Source organism: Vulpes vulpes, chromosome 9 (assembly GCF_048418805.1).
Source record: "Vulpes vulpes isolate BD-2025 chromosome 9, VulVul3, whole genome shotgun sequence".
NCBI lineage: Eukaryota > Metazoa > Chordata > Mammalia > Carnivora > Canidae > Vulpes > Vulpes vulpes.
In genome coordinates, this window is record NC_132788.1 from 65,531,296 (window position 1) to 65,542,438 (window position 11,143).

Below are 11,143 nucleotides of genomic sequence, written 5' to 3' on the forward strand. Positions count from 1 at the left end.
GTGACAGACAAACCAAGACAACTAGTCACCCTACCCTGAGTCCTCTCTGCTTCTGCATTATGGCTGCATTCAAATCAATTAATCCCTTCATCTTTCCTACATGTCTCCTCAAAGGGAAACTTTTAAAAGTCTTTGGGTAATAAACCCATAGGAATATCTTCAAAATGCCTAATAAATATGTTTCTACTGCAATTTGAATCATTTCTTACTTTTCTTGACTCTAAAAGAAATACGACAACCACCCTCAAGCCCTTTCATAGGAAACAGTAACCTGTAGTCCTTCTGTCCTTCCTTTTCACCTTCCTTGTCACCTCCGAGAGTAGCCAGTGTCCATGGGTGGGTCTCTGAAGGACCCCAAAGCCTTCCTTCAAGCCTAAAAAAAGGCTGACTACCTCTATGGTTCCAGAAACTTTTCTTCTACATCCCCTCTATCAAAATGTATCTGTCCTGTGTCACACTCTCCTGCCCAGATAGTAATGATTTGATCCTCAGAATAACATAATGGTTTGACCTAGTTAGGACAGCAGAAAGGTAAACACTGGGGCAGCTTTTCTACTAACAGGGACCCTTGGCATGTATAACAATATTAATAATAAAAAAAAGGTTAAGGAATAAGTGAATTGAAGTGAACAATGAGGTGTTCATATTGGCTTGCATAACCCAAAAGACAGGGCTGGTTTAGGACTACCCATTCTGCTCTCCTCTGCCTTGCCATCTTTCCGTTCCAAACTCTCTTCATTGGAGGACAACTACATCACTGACAGAGTCAGGCTTCTACGGTCCTTGCTGCCCATATTGCCACAGAAATAGGGAACCCCTCCCTTCTAGAATCCATACAACATATCCATCTCACAGGAACTCAGGTTGTGCCCACCAGGGTATGTGCTTGTCCTGAGCCAGTCATTCTGGCTGAAGAGAGCAGGTTCCTCTGACTGGTCAGGTTGGGATCACTTGCCCCCTATGTGGCCAATGAAGGGAAACAGAGAGAGAAAGCAGAAGGAATAGATGTGGGACCGACAAAAACTAAAGCTTTGAAAACCTCAACCACCTGGCTCCATAATTCACCTACCAACGGGGTTTTGCCTCATCGCCATCCTTATTCTATCTTAAAATATTCTGGCCAAGGTCCTGGAACACTTTGGGGAAGGGGCAAAATGTGCTATTGAAAGTAATAATTGCCTGTGATGAATTTTAAAAGTCAAATAAATATCATAGCTAAGGTGCTCCAAAAATGTGGGAAATTTTCCTTAAGAGTGGGAGGTTGTGTTGGAGCAGCCTAGAGAAGTTTACAGGTGTTTTGGCAAAGCTATCCCTGGTGGATGCCAGAAAGACCTGCCCCCTCCCAGCTGCATTCTCCATTTTTGGGGGCCCTCAGTAGCAACTTCACTCTCTAATTGCCTGGAGTTAGTCATTATGTCTCAGCTGCAAGACTTGGGAATGCCAAGAAACCAGCTCACCCAGAGGCCTTTTGTGTTTTAAGTGTTTAAACCAAAAAAGAAATTTCCTAAGGAAAGTTACCACTTAGATTTATGTGGGCCAACAGGCTCTGGTTTGGAGACATTTCCAGGCAATCCAACTTTGAAATCCTTGGGGTTCATAAAGAAATTCAGAGTAGCAGTATACACAGAAACGAGAATTTATAATCCTTTGCACTTATTCTTGTGTATGGCACAGACTACTAAGTAAGTTGGCCAAATCAGTTTGGGGAATTCAATTCAATTCTATGAACATTAATTGAGCTCTGTTCAGTGAGGATGCTTTCAGCTGCAAATAACAGCTGAAAGAGCCAATTAAAATTGGCTTTAAATAATAAGAATTAATTACCTCACATAACACAAAGTTGGAAAGAGGCAGGTCCAGAAGTTGGTTAATTTAGCAGTTAAACAATGCCAGAAATATTGGTTGGTTTTTTTGAGATTCCCATGGAAATAGAGTCGTGATTCCAAAATGGCTACCACAGCTTCAAACATAACATCCTCACACAACAACATCTAAAGGTAGGAAGGCAGGTGGGATTTCTCCATGAGCACCTCTTTCTCTTTTTCTAAAAGAGGAAATCTTTTCCACAATTCATCTCAACAGACTTTTCCTAGATCTCTCTGGGGAAAATCAGATCCCATGGCCATCCTTAAACCAATAAGGCAGGAAAGAGGAATATGAAGGCCATAAATGCTTTAGTCGATTGTGATTCATTCTTAGGTCTGGGCCCGCCTTCAGAATTTCTAGAGCCCTCGCCTCCTAAATAAATGGAGGGATTTGTTGGTTAGGAAGAAAAAGTGAAGCAGTGGCTACAAAGTAGGCAACCATTAGTATCTTCCACAGCTACCTCTGCGCTCTGCTTTGGGCATATGAAGATGGATAAACCATAGCCCCTTTTCTCAAGGAGTCCACAATGATAGAAGCATTCACTCAATAATCTCTATTGCTTAATAATAAAATGTATTTGAAGTGGTAAAGAGCTATGCCAGACTTCATTTTTTTTAGAAATTTCTACAAGCGTCTCCCATCCCACATGCTCTTCTTACAATGTGGTTTTAACATTCTTCCTATCAAGAGGTGAAATCTACATTTTCACCCTTTGAATCAGGGTAGACTTCGAACTCCAGCTGAAGTGGCACCACAGGTCTCCTAATGCTAAATTTAAAAGTCAATGCAACTGCCACCTCGTTCTTTTTGGAGGCTCTCTCTTGGAACCCAGCCACCATGCTGTAAGGAAGTCCAGACTTCCCTGTGGAAAAGCCCTGTACTAACCTGCCAGCCATGCTAGTAAGTCATCTAGATCCTCCAGCCTCAGTTAACTCACTGTAGCTGATGCATACAGACGAGAGATAGATTGCTCTATGGCCTCTAGCCAAATCATAAATTTGTGAGCAATGTAAACAATCACTGTTTTCATAAGCCACTAAATATGGGGGGAGGAGGATTGTTAGGCAGTAACAGATTATTGGATCTGAGCTAACTTTAGAGCTAAAGAAAGGAGTTTGAAGATGGTATAAATTACCTGCTATCAGAGCACAAAGGAAGGAAAAATAAATGTTTACAGGGGAGAAGAGAGAAAGCAATTACAAAGGGATCAGACACCAGGGAAGAGTGGTCAATGTTAAGTCTCAGAAGATAAGTAGACTGCAGAAGATGGACAAAAGAAATGCAAACAAAGTGAATGTTCACTGTGCTTTTGAAAACCATGGAGTATATATGGTGGATATCTGTTGGGTTTGACTCCTGGGGTAGACCTTGCTGGCGCTCACCAAGATTTTTGGTTCTCCTCTCCTTCAAGACACACATCCTCTTTAAGTGAGGTGTGACCATATGACTTCCTTTGGCCAGCTAATTGTCATAGGAAGTGTCATGAGTCTCTTTTGGTGAAACATTTAAGAGTCCATATGCAATTCTCCATTCTCTTAACTTCAACCAATCTTGAGGTGTCATGTTGAGATGAGGAAATCATGAGACGATAGAGTTTGTTAGCCTGAGTCCCTGATTATAAAAATTTCTCGAGTTTTTTAAATGCCCTGACTCAGTTTCAAGGTCCTAGCTAGAGGCCCATCAGTTCCTCTTCTAGAACAGCTGATGAAGTTCATACCCCCAACCACTTTCCTTATCAGCCTTTCACACCTCAGGTCACTATACTTCCACCCTAATTCCTCCCAGGACCAAGTTCCAGACAATGAAGGATAGCCCCTATGCTGCAGAGTTCACTGAAATTATTCCAGTTAGCCAATCATAAGCCTGCTTGCCCTGCCTCACCCTTTTCTTCCCACATAAACCACAATAAAAGTGCTTGCCCATAGTTCTCTCTTCCTCTGGCCCCATGACCAAGCCCAGTGCTTCCCCATTTGGCCATTCATGGGGTGCTATGTTCTTCTGGAAGTTAGGAGTAAAACAAAACTGTGACATGCTTTCTGGTTTCTCTCTTGATCTTCATCGAGCCTCATTTAACTCAAGTTAAAACACTAAACTACTATAATAAGCATGGGTTTCCTGCTAATCTGTGTTGGACATGCAGCTGGTGCCTCAAGTAAAACTTGCTTTAAGCCACTGAGGTTTGAGGCTGTCATTGACTGTAACATAATCTAATCCATCCCAGCTGAGAACTGCCCAATTTCTATTTCCCTCCCTCTTGTGACAACACATCAAATTTTCATTGGTAAACCATCTCTTTCTGACTCCCATGTGGTTAAGGTGTTGACTTCAGTTCCCTGGCTCCAAGAGAAATGTCACCCAAGCCCAGACAATCAGCATAATTCATTTACCTTCAAAAAATATCCCAAATTTGACCATTTCCTTTTACCTTCATCAACCTGGTCCCTGACAACTTCATTTCATCACTGGGTAACTACATTTGCCTCTTCTCTGGTTTCCCTAGTCTCTTCTATAGTCTGTTTTCAACAGAGTAATCAGAGGGATCATTTTGAAAAATAATTCACATCACGTCACTCCTCTGCTCAAAACCCTCCTACAACCACCCATCTTACTCAGTAAAAAGGCAAAGTTGGAAGGACTTTGGTCAACAAAGTCATACCTGATTTGCCCCTTCTCACTTCTCTGTCCTCTTCTATTTCTTTCCCCCTAGTTCACTCTTCACTGGCCTCCTTGCTTTTCCACAAATTTTCCAGGCTGCTTTCTGCCTCAGGGCCTTTCTACTAGCCATTTCTTTGGCCTGGAGCACTTTTTCTCCATATCTATATAGCTTACTCCTTTATCTCCTTCAAATCTTCGTGCAAATGTAACCTTCTCGGTAAAGCCTTCTATGACACTGAATCAAAAATTCAAATCTGCGAATCCCCAATATTACCTATCCTTTTTTTCTTACTTTATTAATGACCACAACACCATCTAAAATGCTGTATACCTTAGTACTTACCTGGCTTCACTAGTATATAAATTCTATGAGAGCAGGAATTGTCATCTGTTTTATTCATTTATATTCCCAGAGAGGAGCATAGTGTTTGGCACATAATAGTTGTTGTAAATATTTTTTAATGAATGAAAAAATTAATGAAAGAATTCCATCTCTAAGGTTATAGTTATTAATTTAAGAATGACTCAAATGAGACTAAAACTTAACTTCAGAGGCTTTGGTTGGAAATATAGAAATTTGTGGCAGAGACTGACTGCTGACAATCAAAAATGTATGCCCTCCTAAAGAATTAATGTCAATCCTTCTCAAACTTTTCCAAAAAATCAAATAGGAGGAATCCCTTCCAAACACATTTTATGAGTCCAGCATTGTTCTCATAGCAAAGCCAGATAAGGATATACAAGAAAAGAAAATTATAGATGAATATCCCTGATGAACATAGATGCAAATATTCACAATAAATACTAGCAAACTGAATTCAAAGCACATTAGAAGGATCATACACTATGATCAAGTGGTTCAACATATGCAAATCAATGAACATGACACACTGCATTTATGGAATGAAGGGTCTCAATGGATGTAGTAAAGGCATTTGAATAAATGTAATATCCTTTCATGACAAAAACTCTCAACAAATTAGATATAGAATGAATAAACCTCAACACAATAGCCAAGGAGTTCAAAGATCTACATGCTGAAAACCATAAGAACACTGGTGAAAAACACTGAAGAGGATAGCAATAAATGGCAGGATAACCTATGTTAATGACTTGGAAGAGTTAATATTGTTATAATGTTCATACAGCCCAAAGCAACTTACAAAGTCAAAGCTATCCCTAACAAAATGCCAATGGCATTTTTCACAGAAATAGAAAAAAGTCATAAAATTTGTATGAGAATACAAAAGACCTCAACTATCCAAAGCATTCTGGAGCTGAAATAATAAATCTGGAGGCATCACTCCTCCTGATTTCAAACTAGAGTGCAAAGCTATGGTATTCAAAATGGTATGGTACTGGCATAAAAACAAACTCATAGGTCAATGGAACCCACACATATATGGCCAACTAATCTCTGACAAGGGCACTAAGAATACACAATGGGAATAGAACAATCTCAATAAGTGGTATTAGAAAAACTCAATATCCATATGCAAAAGAATGAATTTGGACCCTTATTATACACCATACACAAAAACTAACTTGAAATGGATTAATGACTTAAACATAAAGCCTGAAACCATAAAACTCCTAGAAGAAAACATCGGGAAAGAACTTTTTTTTTAAGATTTTATTTATTTATTCATGAGAGACACAGAGAGAAAGAGAGAGAGAGAGAGAGAGAGAGAGCAGGCAGAGGGAGAAGCAGGCTCTATGCAGAAGCCCCACATGGGACTCCATCCCAGGACTCCAGGATCATGCCCTGGGCCAAAGGCAGGCACTAAACCACTGAGCCACCTAGGGATCCCAGGAAAGAACTTCTTGATGTTAGTCTTGGCAATGATTTTTTGGATATGACAAGGAAAGCACCGACAACTTAAGCAAAAATAAACAAGTGGAACTACAGGAAAATCAAAAGCTGCTGCACAGCAAAGGAAACATCAACAAAATGAGAAGACAGTCTATGAAAGAGGAGAAAATACTTGCAAACTATATCTGATAAGGGATTAATGTCCAAAATATATAAGGAATTTATACCACTTGATAGCAAAAGAAAAACAAAAATATATGACCTAATTCTAAAATAGGCAAAGGATCTAATGTATTTCTTTCCAAAAAAGACATGAAAATGGCCAACAGGTATATTAAAAGATATTCAACATCACTCATGATCATCAGAGACATGGAAATCAAAAATGAGGTTTTGCCTCATACCTAGTAGGATGTCTATTATCAAAAAGAAAGGAGGTAACAAGTATTGGTGAGAGTGTGCAGAAAAAAACTGGTGGGAATCAGGAACACCTGTGTGCAACCGTCATGGGAAAGAAAAAAAAGTTCTTATTGTACTGAGACAATAAATTGTAAGGGCTTGCTTGTTATAGTAGCTAGCATTATGCTAACTTATTCTGAAGAAGCAGCTTTGATGGGTGCCTGGGCGGCTCAGTTGATTTAACTGTCTGCCTTCAGCTCAGGTCATGATCTCAGCGTCCTAGGATCCACCCTCACATCAAGCTCCCTGTTCTGTGGTGAGTCAACTTCTCCCTCTCTCTGTGATCTCTCTTGCTCTCACTCCCTCTCAAATAAATAAATAAAAATCTTTAAAATAAAATAGAAAAAAAGCAGCTTTGATTGCTCTGGCTGCTGAGCAGACAGGTTGCAAGCCTAGGGGTATTAGGGCTACTGCAAGGGAAGAGCCTGCCTGAACTAACTGGTCATGGAGTAAAGCAGATCTGAGAAAACATCAGATTCACAAAGACATCAATTTGAGCCCCTGAATAAAGTCACTTCCACCAATGAACTTTTTCCAGTAACTCAGCCAGTAAATTCTCTTTTGCTCAAGCAGGTTTCAGTTGCTTTTACTCAGAAAATTCCCAAGACAGAAAGTCTCGACTGACAGTAGATGAGTGGAGGAACGTAGGGGGAAAAGGATCCAAAAGGAGTTTGAGTCAAGATCATGGTAAACCTGCCCCACCGAAAGACTTTGGAATTTAGAATCATTCACTTAACGTGAAAAGGACAGGAGATTAAGATTTGAGAATCTGCAACACCTTGTTACTTAACTAGCAATAGGCAGTGTTCTTTTCCAAAGGGGAAACTGGAATTTCTTTCTTGCATAGAAGCAATTTGTTGCTCCATCCATGTACCCTTCTGGATCTGGCCTGCAACTCTATAGCAGTAGATGTCTACAATTTTCCTCTAGGATTGAGAATTTTCAGATTTTGAAAGACAGAAAGAAAACTGAGGTCCAATTTTCTTCAAGCAAGTAGGCATCTTAAATATTTTTGGCAATGTCACCATAGAGCAAGTACTCTCCCATGATCCATCAGTGCTTCAGGTCAATTACCTTCCTGGTAGCTACTACGGACCACAGTTTTCCAACCAGCTGGAGAACACCTCAAATCCTAGAATCCTAGAATCCTAGAATGTTAAAGCTGAAGGAAGATTACTACAGTATGATGTATTTTTTACCTCACTGTGCTCTAATGTCCTTGTAAAAAAAAAAAAAAAAAAAAAAAAATATATATATATATATATATATATATATATATATATATTTTTTTTTTTTTTTATATATATATATATATGGGTTATTGTAAAGAACATAAGACATATTAGATATAGCACCTAGACATGTGCCTCCTACATAATCAATCAATAAATGTTAGCTATTTTTTTCCAACAAATATTAAGTACATACTATATTCCAGGCTCTGGTTCTGTGCTATATACTGGGAATATAATAGCATGCAGATAGATTCCCTGCCTTTGTGAACATTACAATATAATGAGGAAAAGAATTGAGAAAATAATTATGCAGGCAACCGCTAAGTTACAACAGGAATAAATGCTATCAGGGACCATACAACAGAGTGGCCTGCTCACATTCCATTGGCCCACCCAGAAGTCAGATGGCTGTGTATATAAGAATTCCCACATGGAAGATAATCAAACTTTCTGGACTTCTTCATACACATTTTCAAGTTTAGTGTTGTTTTCACTCTGAATCACACACAGCAACTAAAGTGGGTATAGGCATAATCTTTTTTCAGGGCTCAAGACCTCCAAAAAGTCCTAACATGGCAGAGAGACAGGAGGAGTAAGCTCTCTTTTAATAAGAGATAGTCCAAATTATTTTACTGTCATAAAAATTGCTTGAAATAATTGGTTATTTAATGGACACTTAAAAATCTTAAGAAACATAAATTTCTGTCTAGCAGTACATTATAATGGAAGCTTGATACGCTCTTCAGTAGGCAGACAGATAGATGCAAGAAAAATGCGAAGATTGTTCTAAGGAGCTCTTTATAAGGCCTTCTTGTTCTTTAAGGCTCTAAGTACACAAGTGAGGGCTTATTCCTTGGGAAATCTTTGTGCATGATAGTTAATGGAAAAGATTATGAAAGTAGATTAGATGAGGGGACTAAATACAGGCAAAATTTTCCCCCAAAATTGCTTTACATTTTACAGCATTAGACTCAAGGAGAGTAACACTCATTATATCTTCATTTCCTATGGGACAATCCAGTTCAACTAATTAAGGTTTAACTGGAAATTCAATACATTATGCAAATGTCCCATTTACATACTATCATGTCAAGCAGGTCCTGAAATGTAGTTGTAGTTAAAAGGAGTAGGATGATACCCTGGTTCTCTTCCGGAGACACTTCAGAAGCCATGAGTGGCACTCTACAGCCCAAGCACAGTAGAATAAATCTTGAAGATAGCTATGGTCTTGTTACTACAATGGCTCTCTCTCAGTGCAAAGGTGCTACAGGAGAGGGATTCTCAATTTCCGTATTTTTAAAGAAACTGAGGTATAATTGGTTGCTTCTGAAGGGCAGGATGACTTTTTGCAGCTTGTCAGGAACAAATATACAAAGCAGGCCAGCCAGTCTCACTGCAGGATAGAGAAATAGGAGCCTGCCAGGCAAGAGCCAGGGCCAGAGTACAGTGAGAGATTTTAGGAAGTGAACCATATTTTAGCAACAGAGGGAATGAGAGATAAGAGCCATATTGTCCCCTCCCCTAATGGGACCCTACATATATCCTAGACTACCATGACTCACTATGCACGCACTAGGCCAGGCCTTTGCTCACACCATGCCTAGAACGCCCTCCTATCATCTCTCTGTGCAAACTTCAAACTACTTGCTATGAGAACCTGCACAAGTCATTTAAGAAGTGACTATAGTAACTACTCGACTGGCTTAGTAAGAGGATTAAATACAATCTTGTATTTAAGTACCTATCACATTGCCTAGAGTACACTAAATAATGTTTAGTCATAATAAAATAATTACAACCTATAGAGTACTCACTATGTGCCAAGCCTGTCCAAAGGGCTTTACATTATTACTTTATTTCATATCAAATCACTAATCATCAGGGAAATGCAAATCAAAGCTACAATGTGATATCACCTCACACCTACTAGGATGTCTATTAACAGAAATAGAAAAATGTTCTTCATAGAGGGAAACCACGTGCAAATGGCCTGTGGTGGGACAAATCAGTTTATATATGAAGGACTTAAAGGGCGAGTGGGGCTGGAATGCAGAGACAAGGAGAAGCACTGCAAATCATGTATTTTGAGAGTAAAGTGGGGACCAGACACATGGGACCTCTCCAGCTACGTTGAGGAATTTCATCTCCCCTAACCATTCATGAGCTTTATTCAGTCTTAGTTTCAGTGGCTGGTCATTTACACTTAGCCCATTCTATTTCTGTTAGAAAATTCTTTTTCACACTGGGTTAGAATCACGTTTCCTTCGGCTTCTAGCTGTCGGCTCTGTCCTCTGGAGCCCTACAGAGAAAACCTACTGATTGCACTGTTGTCTCTCCAGATCACATTTCCTCTAAACTTCCTGCTACTAAGTTTAACTAATATCCTCATATTACAAGGGTTCAAGATCATTTTCCATCACAGTTACTAGAGTGGAACACACTCTAGTGTGTCACTGTCCTTCCTCCAATGTGATGCTCCGAACCAAACACTGGAGGTTGGGCCAGGTAGGTAAAGACTTTCACCTCCCTCGTTTAGGATGCTTCACTTCTGTTGATGAAAGTCCTCTTTTGAATGCCACCTCAGTCTGCTGACAACTAAGACCTTTAAATCCATTTTTTGTAAACTCTATTAGGCCAAACTCTCATCCAATATGTATATAGGCATTTATTTTTAATTTATACTTTGTTTATTTTGGAAATGACTGTCAACCTAGAAGTGAAACAAAGTATATATCCACACATTTAAAATAAAGATCCAAGGGAGGGCAGAAACATTACATTTTCAAAGTAGTTTTTCTGAGTTTAAGGGCAGGAATGTATATGTTCCCCCATTCAATTTTATCCTATTGATTTAGGACTCTTGGCACTGTTTTCCCAAATCTTTCTCTTTTTTGAGACTTAAGCCACTCTCAGCAATGAACCATCTGCCAATTTGCTGTTGATCAATCACCATTCTTACCTAGCTCTTCATTCTTAGGTCAGAAATCTCAGTTCCATCATTTATTAGCTGCGTGACTGTCAACTGGTTAATTAACCTTTTTGCACCCCATTGCTGTGAGCAGCATAATTGTGCCCACTTCACAGAGATGTCATGAGGATTAAATAAAGAAATTGA